This window comes from Bufo bufo, chromosome 2, assembly GCF_905171765.1.
Source record: "Bufo bufo chromosome 2, aBufBuf1.1, whole genome shotgun sequence".
NCBI lineage: Eukaryota > Metazoa > Chordata > Amphibia > Anura > Bufonidae > Bufo > Bufo bufo.
This window is the reverse complement of record NC_053390.1, coordinates 89,474,006-89,494,084: the sequence shown is the minus strand read 5'-3', so window position 1 is coordinate 89,494,084 and position 20,079 is coordinate 89,474,006.

Here is a 20,079-nt window from a genome sequence, read left to right as displayed (position 1 = left end):
TCAACAAGGTGCTGATAGCATTCTTTAGAAATGTTGGCCCATATTGATAGGATGGCATCTTGCAGTTGATGGAGATTTGAGGGATGCACATCCAGGGCACGAAGCTCCCGTTCCACCACATCCCAAAGATGCTCTATTGGGTTGAGATCTGGTGACTGTGGGGGCCATTTTAGTACAGTGAACTCATTGTCATGTTCAAGAAACCAATTTGAAATGATTCGAGCTTTGTGACATGGTGCATTATCCTGCTGGAAGTAGCCATCAGAGGATGGGTACATGGTGGTCATGAAGGGATGGACATGGTCAGAAACAATGCTCAGGTAGCCCGTGGCATTTAAACGATGCCCAATTGGCACTAAGGGGCCTAAAGTGTGCCCAGAAAACATCCCCCACACCATTACACCACCACCACCAGCCTGCACAATGGTAACAAGGCATGATGGATACATGTTCTCATTCTGTTTACGCCAAATTCGGACTCTACCATTTGAATGTCTCAACAGAAATCGAGACTCATCAGACCAGGCAACATTTTTCCAGTCTTCAACAGTCCAATTTTGGTGAGCTCGTGCAAATTGTAGCCTCTTTTTCCTATTTGTAGTGGAGATGAGTGGTACCCGGTGGGGTCTTCTGCTGTTGTAGCCCATCCGCCTCAAGGTTGTGCGTGTTGTGGCTTCACAAATGCTTTGCTGCATACCTCGGTTGTAACGAGTGGTTATTTCAGTCAACGTTGCTCTTCTATCAGCTTGAATCAGTCGGCCCATTCTCCTCTGACCTCTAGCATCCACAAGGCATTTTTGCCCACAGGACTGCCGCATACTGGATGTTTTTCCCTTTTCACACCATTCTTTGTAAACCCTAGTAATCCCAGTAACTGAGCAGATTGTGAAATACTCAGACCGGCCCGTCTGGCACCAACAACCATGCCACGCTCAAAATTGCTTAAATCACCTTTCTTTCCCATTCTGACATTCAGTTTGGAGTTCAGGAGATTGTCTTGACCAGGACCACACCCCTAAATGCATTGAAGAAACTGCCATGTGATTGGATGACTAGATAATTGCATTAATGAGAAATAGAACAGGTGTTCCTAATAATTCTTTAGGTGAGTGTATACTGCTGTCATATTGTTATTAAAAAAACACCTTTTTGGGCAAAATACTTAATATTGCAGCCATTGCTGCATCTGTGATTGTTAAAAACAAGCTTGAAATAATTCAATAATTTTCTGGGTTTTAAAAAACACCAATTTTTGGCAATACCCTCCATCTTGGGCCTCTGCCGCATTAGTCAGTGTGCAATTTAAGCTAGAAATACAGCTATAATTTTCTGGGTTTTAAAAAACACCCTTTTTGAGCAAAATACTCAATTTCACAGCCCTTGCTGCATCTGTACGTGTGAAATTCAAGCGTTATATACTGCTGTCATATTCTGTTATTCAAAAAACACCCTTTTTGGGCAAAATACTTAATTTGCGGCCTTGTCTGCATCTGTCAGTGTGAGATACACGCTTTAGATACTGCTGTCATATTCTGGTATTAAAAAAAACACCCATTTTGGGCAAAATACTTAATTTGCGGCCTTGTCTGCATCTGTACGTGTGAAATTCAAGCGTTATATTCTGTCATATTCTGTTATTTAAAAAACACCCTTTTTGGGCAAAGTACTTAATATTGAGAGAGGATGGGGAAATGCACAACAGGCACAACTTGGATAGTCCTGTACTGTCTAAAAACGTGAGGGTGGCAAAAATAGGGCCCATAAAACAAGGACAGAACTGGGGCCAGTCTCAAGTATCTCACCATCCGGAAGCCCGTTGGAGCTCCTGGATCTTCTGGACTTGTCAAGAAACCTTAGGTCAGGGAGTGGAATTCCTCCTCTTCTTCTCCCAGGTCGACGAGGTCATCCTCACATGGTTCCTGATGCTCACACTTGCAGCTGGTAGCAAAATTGAAGCATTAGTGACCTCCAGTGGCCACTGTTGGTGATGCAGGCTCTGTGACTGTTGAACAGGAGTGCCTTCTGGATCCAGAAGCAACGGCTGAGGCCTGCACATGGAGCATCTCCGGATCCAGTGGTACATCCAGGCCAGATATTCCTGTCAGTACCATTGTTGCTCCTCCTGTGGCAGCTTCCACGGCGAAACGGGAGTCCATGGCGGCCCAGGGTTGATGATTATCACAGTAGTGTCACGGTCCCTCCCATGACAGAGGTTAGAAGATCTGAGAGACTGGCTGCACTTGAGGTTATCTGTTTTCACTTGAGGTTATCTGTTTTCACTTGTTGCAGTGTTGTTATTGGTAATGACCACACCTCTTGTCTCAGGTGCAGCTTGTGGTCCTTAATGCTCGTCTATTTAGTCTGGACTCACACTTCCTACCATGTGGTTGATATTTTCTGCCTGGAGTTGGAAGAGCTGGTGTGTGGTTCTCATCTGAGTTCTTTCTCATCTATTTTCTATTGAAGATAAGTGTACTTCTCTTTGTATTTTGTGTATGCTCGTTGTTTACTAGGCCTCAGGGAGACGCTGGTTCGTTCATCTGAGAAGGAACCAGTAGTCTCAGACCCTGTCACTACTCCTAGGGATTTTCAGGGTTACTAGGGCCTAGGTTTCCAGTGTATGAATATTCCCACCTTCAGGGTCTATTCATACTGACGGGAGTCAGGGCTAGGTTTAGGGTTTCCCTAGCCTTGAGGCCTAGTTCCTGGTTATTTTCCTTCTGTTGTCATTCTGGTGTTCCTCCCCTCCCCCCACATTGTAACATTATCAACCGCCCCAAAAAACGCCATTTTGTTTGTGTCAGTGCAGCGATGGATACTATTTCTGCACTAGTGGGACAACTGCAGGGGCTGTCTTTGGAGGCAGCTGACCTCCGCACGACCGTCTCACAGATCCAGAGACCACAGGCGGCTGGTTCCGGCAGCGGGAACCAGGCCTGTCCTGAACCTAAGGTTTCTCTACCGGAGAGATTTTCCGGGGGAAGTGACAACTTTATTCAGTTCAGGGAGTCGAGCAAATTATATTTTAAACTACGTCCTAACTCTTCTGGGGACGAGAGTCAAAGAGTGGGCATAATAATTTTGTTACTTAAAGGTAACGCCCAGTCTTGAGCTTTTTTGTTGCCAACCGGATCACAGTCCCTCCGGTTGGTACATGAATTTTTCTGAGCTCTAGGTCTTATCTACGATGACCCAGATCGGATCTCCCTGGCCGAGACTAAGTTACGTGGCTTACGGCAGGGAGAGCGTTCTGCGGAGGCCTATTGCTCTGAATTTAGGAGATGGGCTACGGATATGGAGCTCTTCGTAGTCAATTCTGTCAAGGGCTATCAGAGAGCCTGAAGGACACGTTGGTGTTTCACCAATATCCTTAGTCATTGGAAGCGGCCATGTCTCTTGCTGTACATATTGATAGACGCCTGAGGGAGACATCTAAGGTTCCTCACACTCAGGATGTACTATCATATGGGGTGGCGGCCTCCCCAGACACTTTGGGTAGAGAGACACTTGAGCTTATCTCTGGTGACGTGCCAATGTAGCTGGGGGTGGGGGGAGCTACCTCTGGACCTGGTGATAAGAACTTTAGGTTATTTTTTTTCATTTGTTCGTATATTCATTTATACAACTTTACATATATTTTTACACCTATATTTTTCCTTTTTAATATAAGATTTTAAAATAAGATTTTGGCAATCCCCCTTCCCCCCTTGGCGCCCCAGTGCTAATCCCCCCTCCACTACCACCAAGCAACTTAGGGGAACACCTAGCACACATATCTTTTTTCCCTTTTTTCCCCCTTCTAATTACAATTACCTGCAGTGCACTGCATATGTAAGGGTGCTGCCTCGGGAACAGCCATACGCCTCTCTTTCATCTTTCTTCACCACCCAGTAGTCTCCCTGGCGCTTCTGTAAACCTTCTTCATTATCCTCATTTTTTGGTTTCTTTTTCCTCACTTATATATATTTAGGTTTAAGAAGAGACTCTGCTTTTTCTGTAGAATAGGGGGACATTTTGTTAACGTATGTCCTTATGTTCAACGTCAAGGTGAAAAAGAAAAAAATATGTTTAGTCCTCATCTCACTCTTGGTGGTGTGGGTGGGGAATCAGAACATTCAGTTTTGTCATTTGCCGGTAGTACCCGAGGTGTCGCTAGATTCCAAAAATGTGGGAATTGAAGTGTTTATTAACAGTGGGGCAGGGGTTAACCTAGTTGATGGTCAGTTTGTCCGTATGCATGGGTTGAAACAAGTGCATTAGACAAAAATATTTCAGTGCTTGCAATTGATTCCACTCCACTCACACAGAAATGTTTGTCACAAATGGTACAGGATATTCGTTAAAAGGTGGGTGATTTTCATCAAGAATCCATTTCGTGTTTTGTGCTAGAGGGTCTGCCTGCTCCCTTGGTGCTAGGTTTACCATGGTTAAGCAAACATAATCTTTCCATCGATTGGCAAGCGAGACAGATACTTGATTGGAGTGATTATTCCATAGACAACTGTCTTTGCACGTCGCTTTCTGTTGTAACCACTAAAGATGTACCTTTGTTTATTTCTGATTTTTACCTCCACATCGAGAGTATGATTGACCCGTCAACATTATTCCCGGAGCTAGGTTTCCCAAGTCTCGGTTGTATAATCTTTCAGAACCCAAAAGAGCAGCCATGCGATAATATATCACCGAGAGTTTGGCTGAAGGTCAAATTAGACCATCCAAATCCAACACAGTAGCTGCAGGGTTCTTCTTTGTTAAGAAAAGGACGGAACTCTTAGGCAGTGGCGTAGCGTGGGTTGCCAGCACTTGGGGCAAGCCAAGTATTGCTCCCCTCCCCCAACATGTGGCCATGCCCCTTTTACAGATAATGTAGTAGATATCACCTGCAGTCCTATGTAACACCACAGATAACACGGTGATAACTGTCTGTGTACAGATAATGTAGTACAGTAGATGGGTGTGAGCCCCCAGAATTCAGAACACACACAGTGTGACCTGAATTCTAGGGCCAGGCTGCTACAGTGTGGGCCAAATTCTATATCCACCCTCCCATCACTACAGAACATGAAGGGTAGTACAGGTCCACATACCTCTTACATCCAGTGATGTCTCCTTTGATGTAGATGTTCTCTTTCCTCGTCTTCTCTTTTCAGACCGACCACCATTTTTCAGCCATTTCTTGTGACTGCAGTTTGACAAAAAAAAATCTTAGTTTACTACTTTTCCATCATCCTCCCATCTTCTGGACAAATCATCCTACGATCCCCAATACTCTGCCTGCCGTGCTCCCCAATACTATACTGCAGAAACAGATAAACCCCCTAAAATAATAGTACCATGCAGATAGTGACCTTTAATAATTATTGGCATGCAGTGCCCTAAAATAACTGCGCACAGGAAATAGTGCCCCTGACACTAAAAGTGTAAACATAAGGTCCCCCAAAAATAATTGTGGTAAGCTGATACTGTGCCAAGGTGCCCCCCCCAGTAATAGTGCTCCCAAAAGTCCCACTAATAGGAATAATTCTCTGCTAGAGCACCCATTGTAGTAATAGTGCTCCTACAGTGCCCCCAACATGTCCCCACTGTGTCCCAGAGTAATAATTCTCCCATAGTGCCCATACTAGTTATCATGTTCCCCCTAGACCCTCAGTAGTAATAAAGCCCACCATAAATCCCCCCGTAGTAATAATTCTCCTTATAACATGACAGTGCAAAAATACCCCCTTTTAATGCCCCCAGTTGAGCTAGTGTCCCCATAGTGCCCCCATAATGTGCCAGTATAAAATACCCCCATAGTGCTCCTCTCCACCTTCCTCCTAGTGCCCCCCATAATGTACCAGTATAAAATTCCCCATATATAGTGCCCCAGTAGATGCCCTCAGTTTCCACCATAATTTGCAAGTATTAAATATCCCCTCTTAATGCCCCCGTAGATGACCCCATAGTACTCCTCTCTCCCCTTCCCCATAGTACCCACCATAATGTGCCCCAGTATAAAGAGCCCCTATACAGAGCCGCCATATAAAATACTCATTCTTTGTGGCCTCAGTAGATGCCCCCAATAATGTGCCGGTAAGAAGTGCCCCCATAGTGCCACCCAATAATGTGCCAGTAAAAAGTGCACCCAATAATGTGCCAGTAAGAAGTGCCCCCATAGATGCCCCCACAGTGACCCCCAATAATGTGCCAGTTAGATGTGCCCTGATAGATGCCCTCACAGTGCCCACCAATAATGTGCCAGTAAGATGTGCCCCCATAGATGCCCCCCCAATCATGTGCCAGTAAGAAGTGCCCATCAATCGTGTGCCAGTAACAAGTGCCCCCCATAGATGGCCCCCCAATTATGTGCCAGTCGTCAGTGTTGTACCATATAAAAAAAATAAACACTTAGGCCTCTTTCACAGGGGCGTTGTGCGTTGCGGGAACACCCGCGATTTTTCCGCGCGAGTGCAAAACATTGTAATGCGTTTTGCTCTTGCGTGAGAAAAATCACGCATGTTTGGTACCCAAACCCGAACTTCTTCACAGAAGTTCGGGCTTGGGTTCAGTGTTGTGTAGATGTTATTATTTTCCCTTATAACATGGTTATAATGGAAAATAATAGCATTCTGAATACAGAATGCTTAGTAGGTGATCAATTGAGGGTTAAAAAAAAATTAAAAAATTAACTCACCTTCTCCTCTTGTTCGTGTAGTTCCCGGTCTCTTCTTTACTTCTTTAATGATATGCTGTGGGCTAAAGGACCTTTGGTGACGTCAGATCACATGCTCCAATCACATGGTCCATCACCGTGGTGATGGACCATGTGATTGGAGCATGTGATCTGACGTCACCACAGGTCCTAGCCGGTAGTTCATCATTAAAGAAGTAAAGAAGAGACCGGGAACTACGCGAACAAGAGGAGAAGATGAGTTAAATTTTTAAATTTTTTTTAACCCCTCCAACCATGTTATAAGGGAAAATAATACAGTGAATAGACTGTCACCTAGCAACCATGCGTGAAAATCGCACCGCATCCGCACTTGCTTGCAAATGCTTGCGATTTTCACGCAACCCCATTCACTTCTATGGGGTCTGCGTTACGTGAAAAACGCATCCGCGCGGAATACTCGCCCGTGTGAAAGGGGCCTTATACTTACCTCCATGGCAGCAATGCGATACAGGCCTCTTCTGGCCTGTGTCCCGTCCTGTATGGCTCAGGCGGCACAATTACATCATCGTGATGCCTGCATCGGCCTCTGATAGGCTGCAGGCACTAGGCACATCCATCTGATGACTAGGGGGATGAGCAATGGAAGCGCTCATCTCCCTGTGACCCGCCGCCACCCCCCACTTGTGCCCCCCTAAAATTTTGCACCCGGGGTAACGCCCCCCCCCCCACACTACGCCACAGCTTTAAGGCCATGTTTGGACTTCCGTGAGCTTAATCACATTACTGTCCGTGATCCTTATCCCCTTCCTTTGATCCTGGATTTGTTCAATCAGATTGTCGGTGCCAACTGCCAAGGTGTTCTCTAAATTGGATTTGAGGGGGGCATATAATCTGGTAAGGATCAAGGAGGGGGACAAATGGAAGATGGCCTTTAATACCCCTGAAGGTCATTTTGAGTATAAAGTCTCTTTTAGGGTCCACACACAATGATAGTAAAACACGGAGGAACAATCCTTTTCGTGATGGCAAGTTCATGAAGCGAGCTGGTGCGGAGGATAGAAGTGGTAGTGGCTGGATGAAGTGTCGTGCCATGGTGTTCTCGCTCAGGCCTTTGGGATTAGTGCAGTGCAAATGTAGCATTAAAAAATGAGACCAGAATTACACATAATAAAGTCCTTTTACTACGTGCAACATACAACTTGAAATACATTCAGTAGCAACTGACTTTAAGTGCAAATCTTCTCTGGCACCAACAAAGATTATGGAGGCAGTTTGGTTGGTGACAATTCAGAACTTAGTTGGTACTGGCTTAGTAATGGGGTGGTGGGTGTCTTAGCCACAGTCCCTCAAATTGCAGCAGTGTCTTTGCTGCTGGTTATAGCAGTTCACTCTGCTGTCTAGCTTCTTAAGATTTGCCTTGAGGCAGGTTTGAGAGGTTCTTCCTGGATAATCTGTAACAGGAGCAGTAACTCTGTAATATGCTGCCTCTTCCACCTGTCTCTGGACAGCAACTCTTCCTTCTTGGCAGGAAGCAGTACGAAGAAAGAAGGAACAGGGTGATTAGTCCTCTTCCTGCCAACCTTTACCAACCAAATCCTTGCTGGAAATTATGGCCAGATGTACACAATAAAATACTGTACACAATAATATAATAAAATAACTATATACAAAGTTGTAGTACCAGAATGATTTCTGTTAATGCTGTGCATGGAAAGTGTCCTTTAGGAAAGACTTTGTAATGTTTGATCTTCCTGTGAACTAAACTTCTTCTGTTTCTCTTTTGCATGCAGCAGACAGGAGAAGTTGAAAATAAAGGTGAAATAGGAAAGATGGCAACCCTGATGGCCTTTTGTTCTACTAAGGAATTTTCTTCTATTCTGATAAAAATAAGTCTCTTCTTACAAGCACTGCTTAGAGATTCCAAGAAAAAAGTGCTTAAAAAATGATAAGCTGCATTATCGGTCTGCTCCTGATTCCACAGTCTTTGGTTGAAGCACTGACTGCTGAAATTGCGTTTGACCAAGAGATTTTTTATTGAATAAAAGAATAAGAAGAAGTCTAAAAGATCGGCTTGGGTGTGATTGTTCAGACCTAATGGGACCTGAAGCTAAAAAGGATTTTGATATCTTAGCTATCCTGCTGGAGACACAATTGGCTCTTTGCACAGAAATCATGAACAGACTAAGTGGTTCAGAAATATGTGGCCAAAAAAACTGGCACTTGATTACAAGTGTAGTTGGTATTGATCTTACAAGTGATATATATTAAACCTAGAAAAAACATTCCTAGTGACATACTGTAGGCACTGCTAACAGGATTGTCCACCATCCATAGTCCCAGAGCAGTGTCTCTGGAGAAGAAGAGATGCTCTGGAGAAGAAGTGCTACATTCACCACACCACTAGTATGATGGCCATTGGAACCAGTGACAACAAGGAAAGCATTTGATAGATCTTATGGTATTCATACTGAATCTCACACAGCAGAAAACAAGTATAATACACCCCTGTCAGGCAATCAGAACACACAGGAGAATCGTCTCTGTTTCATTTGGTGCAGTTTAATAAGAATTCTTCCAGAACTGCTTTAAAAAATCCTTTTGGAAGTCCAGCAATTAATGTTCTACCTGGCAACCTACCAAGACCTTATTCAGTCACTTCCAGCTGTAGGAAGGCGCAAGGGTCCGTCATTGACGGAAGGTATGTGTCACCGAGATTCCTGGCCTCGGTGAGATAGGAACCGGTAATTTTGTGTGTCAGCGACAGCTAGTGCTCGCTGACACAGTTTTTACTTAGTGTGGCTGTAAAGCGCCAGTTCTTATTGGGAGCAACCAAAGAGCAGGGTGGGTGGCTGTTCCCCACGTTCCAGGCCAGGTTTTGGGCTGGGATTTAAAAACCCAGCCAGCAGCTCAGCTGGGTGTGGTATGATTCTCCAGGTGATAGTGGAGCTGTGGAAGCTCTGTGTTTGAGAGCTGAGGAGTTCCAGCATGCTGCAAGGCTGAGAGCCGCACGAGAGCCCCCTGCTGTGGACTGCCAGGTGACATGTTTTGTTCTGTGGACTCTTGCTGTGTGAATTAACACCAGGACTCTCAAAGTATTGTTTTTCTTTTCTGCCTTTTTGTGTGAATAAACACTGAACTTTTGCTTTTCAACTGTGGTCTTGTCTCTGTATTGCATCCGCTTACCCTGCCTACCAGAGCAAATCCCTACAATTGGTGGAGGATGCGGTCAGGCGCAGTGAGGCTGCCGTGAATGCCGAAATATTTTTTGGTTTGCACACGGTTGTATGTCATTTATCAAACCGGCTAGATTTAAACCTGTGTCACGTGACAAAATGGAGGCTGTTGTGAAGGCCCTCATGGAGGCTAATCTGCAGCAGCGAGAGACCAACCTGCAGCAATGTGAGGCTAATAAGCAGCAGCAAGAGACCAACCAGTTGCTGCTATAACACGTGATGGCTTTGCAGACAGCAGGAGCAACCCCAAGGGTCTACAATGCCCGGAAAGCAGTCCGTGCAGCGATCCCTAAAATGACCCCGGCAGATGACGTCGAGACCTACCTGGCGATGCATGAGAAAGTGGCCACCAGGAAAAAGCTGCCCCAAGACCAGTGGGCATCAGAGTCCCAGCGGGTATATTTTCACTTGCCGGATGATCAAGCGGCCGACTACCCAAAGGTAAAGGGTGAGATTTTGGCAAGACTGGGGGTGAATGTGCTGGTCCGGGCCCAGCGGGTGCATCAGTGGGGGTTCAACCCGGCTGAGCCCGTGAGACCCCAGTATTATAACCTGCTCAACCTGTTGCAAAAGTGGCTACAACCTGACGTGCTGAGCCCCACTGCTATGCTGGACCGGTTGTTAGCAGACAGGTTCTGGAGGCCTCTGCCACCCCCTCTCCAGCAATGGATTGGCCAGGTCTCTCCAGGTAATGCGCTGCAGATGGTCAACCTGGAGGATCGAGTGCTATGAGGCTACCCGGAACTTACAGGGGGGTTCTTTTGGGAGGGGGGCAGTCAAATTCCGTAACTCTCCACCCCAGACCCTGCGACCTGTGCCCATCAAACCCGCCCGGGATATAACCCCTGTGGACCCTGCTCCAATAATCTGCTGGTGGTGTCGGGAGCCTGGCCATGTTCGAGCTGACTGTCCACATCAGGGGGAAACCCATGGACACGAACTATGGCTTCTGTCAATCATTTTATGCCATGAAACTGTGTGCAGTGGGTGCTCCGGAGTCTCTGAACCACCTGTGCCAGGTGGAGGTGGGAGACACTCCAGCGGAGGCTCCGCTGAGTACACCAGCCGTAAGGTCGGAGTCATGTGTATACATGGGGACTTAAAAGACTACCCTACAGCTATGGTGTCTCTGTCTACGGTTTCCAGAAGGTGGACCCATGAGGTGGCTGTCGCAACCAACCTACACTATGAACTTATAATAGGGAAAGACTTCCCGGGCTTCCCGGCACTGTGGCCGGTTACGAGAGTGACTGATACCCATGAGACAGGGTAACCCTAGCAGAGTGGCCCGGCTCAGGGGGGAGACCAGAACCCTGGGAACCTGAGTCTGAAGGGCCAGCGGTAGGGGTGACCTCCACTTCGGTGGAAGAGGGGGAAACAACCCCGCTAAGTGTAATGGTGGGAGACATGGATGACTTGCCGCCGGGGCCTGAGCTGGCAGACCTCAATGTCTCCAGGGATAATTTTGGTACTGCACAACACCGGGATCCAAACTTATCCTGAGCCTGGGAAAATGTAATAATAATAGATGGTGAACCATAACAACCAGGGGCAGAGTCGGCGTTCCTCTGTTTTGTGGTTCATCAGGATATGTTGTATCGGGTAAATCAGCTGCGGGGTGAATCCATTTAACAGTTGGTGGTGCCCCAGGCTTATCGCAAACTCATGTTAGTTAGCCCACCAGCATGTTCTCGGGGGTCATCTGGGAATGCAGAAAACACAGGACCGGATACTACAACGGTTTTACTGGCCCAGTGTGTTTAAGAGGTGGACGAGTTCTGTAAGTCTTGCCCGACCTGCCAGACAACTAGCCCCCAGCACATTTTTCGCAGTCCCTTGGTACCTCCCCCGATCATCGAGGTACCGTTTGAGCGAATCGCTATGGACCTAGTAGCCCCAGTACCGAAGTCCGCTAGGGGACACCAACACATCTTGGTTGTCCTTGATTACGCCACTCGGGACCCGGAGTCAGTGCCTCTGCGACATACATCGGCGAAACTTATAGCTAAAGAGCTAATGGAGATGTTCTCCCGAGTGGGGCTACCTAAAGAGGTCCTGACTGACCAGGGGACCCCTTTTATGTCCAAGGTCATGAGGGAACTCTAAGTTGCTGAGTATTAAACAGTTACGGACATCCGTGTACCATCCAGAAATGGACAGACTGGTTGAAAGGTTTAACAAAACTGTAAAAACCATGTTATAAAGGGTGGTGTCCAAAGATGGAAAGGATTGGGACCTTCTTCTGCCCTATCTCATGTTCGCAGTGCGAGAGGTGCCCCAGGCCTCTACTGGGATCTCGCCCTTCGAATTGCTATATGGCAGACATCATCGTGGCTTGTTGGACGTAGCAAAAGAGGCGTGGGAACAACAACCCAGTCCGCATAAAAGCGTCCTTGAATATGTTACCAAGATGCAACAGCGGATAGAGACCATTTTGCCTCTTGTCAGGGAGCATATGTAGGCCGCTCAGAGAGCCCAGAGTCATATCTATAAGGCTCGGGTCCGGATCTTTAACCCGGGTGATCGGGTTTTGGTTCTGGTGCCGACCGTGGACAGTAAGTTCCTAGCCAGGTGGCAGGGGCCCTACGAGGTACGTGAAAAAATTGGAGAGGTAAATTACAAGGTACACCAGCCGGGGAGACGAAAGCCGGAAGCCGGAGCAGGTTTACCATGTTAATTTACTAAAACCTTGGAAGGATAGGGAAACCTGTACGGAAGAGCCCAGCCTCTGTCTGATGCAAAGGAAGAGGTTGCCACAATAAAAATTGCTGACAGCCTGTCCTCTAAACAGGCTCAGGGAACCAGGGAGTTCGTTAGTCGGAACACGGATGTGTTCTCAGACCTCCCTGGACACACTTTCGTAATCCAATATGACATTGTCACTGAGCCTCAGGCAAAACTCCGGTTAAAGCCATACCGGGTACCCGAGGCTTGGCGAAAAGCCATCTCGGAGGAAGTGCAGCTCATGTTGCGGCTTGATGTCATTGAGGAGTCTAAAAGTGAGTAGTCTTAATTCCCAAGCCAGACGGGACGTTACAATTTTGTAACGATTTTCGGAAATTAAATGAAATATCTAAGTTCGATGCATATCCCATGCCTCGGGTAGATGAACTAATTGAGAAATTAGGCCAAGCCAGGTATTTCTCTGTTTTGGACCTCACCAAAGGGTACTGGCAGGTACCCTTGACGGAGGCTGCCAAAGAGAAAACTGCCTTCATCACACCAGAGGGGCTGTACCAATATAAAGTGTTACCCTTTGGCCTGCAGGGCCCCCTGCCACTTTTCAACGTCTAATGGATATTGTACTTCGTCTATATGGGCGGTACGCCTCGGCTTACCTGGACAATATTATCATTCACAGTACCGACTGGGTAAGTCACCTGCCCAAAGTACAGGCCGTAGTGGACTCCCTTTGAAAGGCGGGATTAACAGCTAACCCAAAGAAATGTGCGATAGGGTTAGAGGAGACTAAATACCTTGGGTATGTCATTGGGCGCGGAGTCATCAAACCCCAAGTAAACAAAATAGAGGCGATATACGGAATTGGCCCTGACCTGCCACCTCTAGACAAGTAAAGTCATTCCTGGGAATGGTGGGCTATTATATGAGGTTTGTCCCCCATTTTGCCACTTTAGCGGCTCCGTTGACAGGGCTCTTAAAGGGAATGAAGTCCGCGATAGTCCGCTGGAATGACCAGGTGTAAGAGGCTTTCTCCACTTTGAAGTCGGCCCTGTGTGGGTCCCCGGTTTTGGTGACGCCCGACTTCAAGAGGGAATTTGTGGTACAGACTGATGCCTCAGAAGTAGGCCTCGATGCGGTACTGTCTCAGGAAGTCAATGGGGAGGAGCATCCCGTTGTCTTCCTCAGCCGTAAGCTCACTCCAGCGGAGACCCGGTACAGTATAGTGGAGAGTGCGTGGCCATCAAGTGGGCACTCGAGTCTCTCCGCTATTATCTGTTGGGGAGGAAGTTCCGTCTGATGACCGACCACTCCCCTCTCAAGTGGATGAGCCAGGTCAAGGAGAGGAATGCTCGGGTCACCAGGTGGTTCTTGTCTCTACAAAACTTTAAGTTTACAGTACAACACAGGGCAGGCCGGTTACAGGGAAACACAGATGCCCTGTCCCGAGTACACTGTCTGGCGTGTGTTCACCCCCTCAGGGTTGAACAAAGGGGGGAGTATGTAGGAAGGCGCAAGGGTCCGTCATTGACGGAAGGTACGTGTCACCGAGATTCCTGGCCTCGGTGAGATAGGAACCGGTAATTTTGTGCTGCAGCAGCAGCTATTGCTCGCTGACACTGTTTTTACTTAGTGTGGCTGTAAAGCCAATCCGGGCCGGTTCTTATTGGGAGCAGCCAAAGAGCAGGGTGAGTAGCTGTTCCTCACGTCCAGGCCAGGTTTTGGGCTGGGATTTAAAAACCCAGCCAGCAGCTCAGCTGGGTGTGGAATGATCCTCCAGGTGATAGTGGATCTGTGGAAGCTCTGTGTTTGGGAGCTGAGGCGTTCCGGCATGCTGCAAGGCTGAGAGCCGCCTGCTGGGAGTCAGGCGCCCTAAAGCCTGCTGTGGACTGCCAGGTGACATGTTTTGTTCTGTGGACTCTTGCTGTGTGAATTAACACCAGGACCCTGCAAAGTATTGTTTTTCTTTTCTGCCTTTTTGTATGAATAACCACTGAACTTTTGCTTTTCAACCGTGGTCTTGCCTCTGTATTGCGTCCGCTTACCCTGCCTACCAGAGCAAATCCCTACACAGCCCATCTAGTTACTGTCCATGCTGCACAGAGCGGTTACTCTGGATATTAACTGATGATCATAATAATGTGACTCGACCATTGGTATAACATGTATACTTGATACAATTATAATGGATAAAGATATGGATAAAATATATTTTCCCTTGTTTGGACTATATTGGGTTCATTTCTAGTTCTTGTTTGCCTTAATTAGTGCTACATTTAATTAGTATCTTTGTAATGTGGTATGTTATGACTAAGGGCCCAACTATAGGCTCGAAATGTGCCATTACCTACTGTATGGTATTTTAAATTACTTCAGTTAAACGCCATGGCAAGTTGTGAAGCTGGAAATTTTGGGACAATTCTTGCTTCAGTGCCCAAATGCCTTCTGTAATACATGACTCAAATTATGGTGAGATAGGGCAGTAGTTGGTCATTCTATTTTCCTCATTTTTGGTCTCCACCGAAACTGAATGTGCCCTTACTGTGACAAATACTGAAGAAAAATGGTGCCCTATTTAATTGGAGCTTCTAAATATAGACACCTACGTATGTAAAAAAATATATATACATTTACCATATCAGAAGCACTGTACATTGTATAAAAACCTTTATAAAATAAGCTAGCATTATACACATTATCTGTTAAATTAAAGCATAGAAAAAAAAAATTTATACAATAATTTGGGAGATTTTACATAATGAGACATTCTAGGAATAAATAATATTATTAGTACTTTTGTCTGCTTTGAGCCACACCTGCCCATAACTTGTATCTGATATTGCAGCTCAGTTCGGGCTCATGCACACGACCGTGGGCCAGGCCGGGCCCGTATTGTGGCCCGCAAACAGCAGGTCTGCAATATACCGGCCCCGGTCATTTTTGCACCGCATCATGGAATCCAGAAGGTGCAGAACGGAGGCACGAAAGTCCACAGAATTACTACGGAGTGTTTCCGGGGGTTTTCTGTCCGTGCCTTCACACCACAAAAAAAGTAGTGCAATGCGGTGCGGACTGTCGGATGCGGATCGCGGACCCCATTCAAGTGAATGGGTTCTGCGTCCACATATGGTGGTCCTATGGTTGGTACCCGTGCATTGCGGACTGCAATTTGCGGTCCGCAGAACGTGCCCGGCAGTCACACGTTTGTGTGCATCAGCCCTTACATTGAGGATGTTGAAAAGAAGATGAGCTGCAAAACCTCACACAATCTGTAGACCTCCTTATTCCATCAGTTGGCCATATATAGTCTTAAGGCTACTTCTCACTACCGTTGCATGTATAATAAAACACCCCTGATATAATGCAGTATATCATAAGCTTATTGAGAATTTATTGGAAAAAAAAATCTTGCCCATGCGTTACAGTATGTGATAACCAAACTGTTCACCATACAATCTCTCAATGTATTTGTTAGGCTAGGTTCACATCTCTGTTCGGTAAATCTGGTAGTCTGTACCAGCAGAGGAGCAGACTACCAGATTTACCCTGTCCAGCTATGCTCCTCTGCTGGAACAGACTACCAGACTTACCAAACGGAAATGTGAACCTAGCCTTACCCAGCATTCTTAGAGTCCTTAGCTACAGGTGCAAGTAATATCAAGTATCATTGTATTTCTGGAGGCAATTTTGTAGGGCATTTTTTTTGCATTTTGGGGGGAGGAAGTTTCAAAAATTTACCCGATATTTTCTTCTCCACAAATAAGATGGTGGACAGGTGGCCTGGGGCGGTGGCTGAGGAAAAATAATTTCAGATAGGTTACAGTAATGTCATTAGCTTGTTACTTCTTACCTCCATTCTGGTGCCCAGCTTGAAAGCAGGGAACTATTTTAAAGGGGCAGGAGGGCTTTGTAGTTCCAGAATTTTGTTTGACTTCCACCCAATGCTTTGCGTCTATATTACAGTACAGTTTGTTGGCATCACCTGCCTTTGACAATCTATTACCTATGGAGCCAGAAAGGCCCTTTTCTAGGAGAAAATGGAGGTCATACAGCATACATTTTTTACATCCAATCCTTTCGAGAAATATGGGAAAATGGGGCTGAGAAAAGAGAGTACAAGATAAAGGTTGAGAAATCCTTTTATTCCACATTTAGAATCCAAATGGCTCCCTCAAGTAAAAGCAAGAAAAGGCAAGAATACAAATCGGGGTTATAGATTTCTTAGACTTTTTTTTTAGATAGCCAATAGTAAATGATGATGTGATACAACATAAGACATGCATTGGTATTTTTTTTTTATTGGTGCCGAAACTCCAAAAAGTATTTTTGAATTATTATTTTTTATTTTTTTTGCGAAAGTAAAGTAAATTTGCTTCCAATGCAATTACAATTTCTGCAGCACACACAATTGGATATTCATAACATAGAAATATAATCATAAATTTAGACATTTTATTTTACATCAAATACAACATCTCATTTAATAAAATACTTCAATTCACTCCAAGCAATCAAAGGTTTCGACCATGTCTCCGAGGATACAATATTACTTGTATATTCTAACAAAGCACGGCTTAATTCACGGACACTGAATATTGCATACAGCCACCTAAGACACTTTCACACTGATATTATGTACACCACAGAGGTCATCAAATATTGCACTTCATGGCCCATGGACTCTCAGACGAGAGCTGTTTTTTTTCTTCATAATATAAAAATATATGTGTATATTTATAGGTCTAAAACATTTACTCATGCAACATTAAATACACTGAAGCTCAGAACTTTTCATTAAACATAGCACAGGAGGATCACGACACTACAGGTTCATATGACACGATAGCATTACAGTTTCATAAGCACAAAAAATAAGAAAACAGCTACAGTATGGGCCCACCCTTGGTATTCCTCATATACAGATGTGTCTACCCTTATCTTAGCTCAAATTTGGTTACGAAATCCAATTTCACACAGAACAAATTCAATACAATGTTGAGAAATGCTAGAAAAATCTGTAACAAACTGTGACTCACTACACAACCACTGAGTGGCTCTAGATGGATAAATATCTTGTGACAGAGTATCATGTTTTTTTTTAAAGCTTACCATTTTGCAGTACACACCGTGAAATATGTTGAGTCAAGAGGATTTTGAAATCTGGCAGGCTGTTCCAGTAGAGGAACAGCCTTCCTGAGTTCACCATATCCGGCACAGCCAGATAATGCTGGAAAGCGCTGGATCCCCATTTACTTCAAAGCCCATTGTAGTAAATGAGGATGCGGCACTTCCCAGCATTATCCTGCTATGCTGGATATGGTGAAATTGAGAAGACTGTTCCTCTGCTGGAACAGCCTGCCAGATTTCAAAACATTGGTGTGAATGTAGCCCAAGGAAGGACACATCTGTATGTGTGGATAAAAAGTTCTAAGAATTAAGAGAAAATTTATCTCCGCTGAATCTTCATCAATATGCACATTAGGTTGGCTTAATTGCAATGAGGAAGAGAAATGACTGCAAAACACCTCTGGTCTAGATTTTCCCCAAGGAGACATATTGAAAAATTTTTAAATACTATCCATCCACCCCCTTCCCCAAGAAGTTGAGGAAAAGTTGAGCCCATTGGATTCTCAGCAGATGCTATCAAAATTCTTGCGATCCAATACAATAGATGGTATGTGTTTTCAGCCCTCACGAGCTACTGGTTGGGGAAAACCGCTATAGAGGCATACGTGCGTATATTGATTGAACATAAACGTTTAAACTTATATTTTTTAATAAAAAAATAATAATAAAAGCAGGGCAAACTTTCCCAAACCCTTCTAACATTACATGTAAATATGGGTGGGTGCACTTTCAATGCAATGTCCCGGTCAAATCTCTTTCCAAGTAAGTGCACTTGAGATTTCCACTGAGGTTCTCGTGCCCTGATAAAACAGCTTCTTATTGGCACAGTAGGTTAATATAATTATCTCTATATACTAATAGCTTATATTCTTCTACCTGGATGTAAAAAAAAAGACCTTTAACCACCATTTTGTACCTAAATCAAAGTAATTTATGAATGCAGTTCCTAAGGCTCATTTACCCCAATACATGTGTAGCAGTTACCTGATAATCTTTTTCCTCACTGCTGGTTTTGTTATCTGTACCTATCATAATGTAATAGAATCAATTCTCCATGTACTCATTTACTGGTGGTCCTGACGTATTTATACATAGCAGTCTATCTGAGCAGGCAGAGCTGGAGGAAGGTGGGAAGAAAGCAGCAGCCTGAACCATTGATGAGAGAGGAACTGTGTCTCAGACTACCTTAAACTCCCTGTAGACCTTGAGGCTAACCTGTGGTAACAGATCACAGCTCTGCCCTAATGGAACTGAGCTAAGAAACAGGCCAGCAGCAGGTGAGCATCACTTATTGGTCTTGATCTACATATATTTTTGAAGCTCACATCTCCACATCCTCTCTAAGTAAAGGAAGAGGAAATATTACCAGTCATCACTTATATTCCTTTCTGAGAGAAGTTAAAGGGGTTGGCCCATGTGGGATGCTGATGGCATATCACTAGGATATGCCATCAATGTCAGGCAAAAAAAAAAAAACAACAACAAAAACTAAATGTCCCCTTTTAATGCACCAAACATGGCCAAACATGGATTAGCTCCTACCTGAAGCAGTTCCTAAATGCAAAAAGAACCAATCTGAAGGTCAGTCTTTGGATTTCTAATTATGGAAAAATCAGCCATGTGCACATAAAATTTAATCATATAATCATTGTAACCTAGAATTCAACATTTTTAGCAGCATGAGAGAATGGTAAGAGAAAATAATTCATTATTAATTGTCAATGTTACATACATATTTCCTTATGGAATCTAAATGTCTAATGTGAATCTATTATAGGATAATTGTACGAAAAGAGCAACATACATAAATATAGATAGAAGCAAACCACATCAAATACATCAAAACAAGATTCTGAATACAGGAAACAAAATGACACATATTTTTTCAAGCATATGTCTCTCAGGTCAAGTGTTTCTAACACATTTACCGTATATATATCTGCACATGCAAGTGTACATTTTAATTAGAAATATACTATATAGATGCAACGAGTTCATTAATTACACTGAAATTACTTCGATTAGAACCAGGACTAAACCCTTTGCATAATATAAAAAACTACTAAAACTGATTGAAAGTTCTATGTTAGTAAATGCTACATTGTAGGCAAACAATGTATTGTAATTAGCCCAATATCTTCTTTGTAAGACACATTTCTGAATAATTTCTTCCAGAATCTTCAGGGATGTGCCGCAGTCACACTTGAGCTATGGTGCCTAAGGGAGCTCAACGGTCGCTCTGCCACATAAGAATACACTAGTATTATGAATAACTCATGATAGGTAAGGGACCCTGTTATGGATTTGTAATCAATATGGAAATGTATCCGGCCAGAAATCTGTAGCTTCTCCTGCCATCAGGAACATGAAGAAAACAATGGCTCCCTT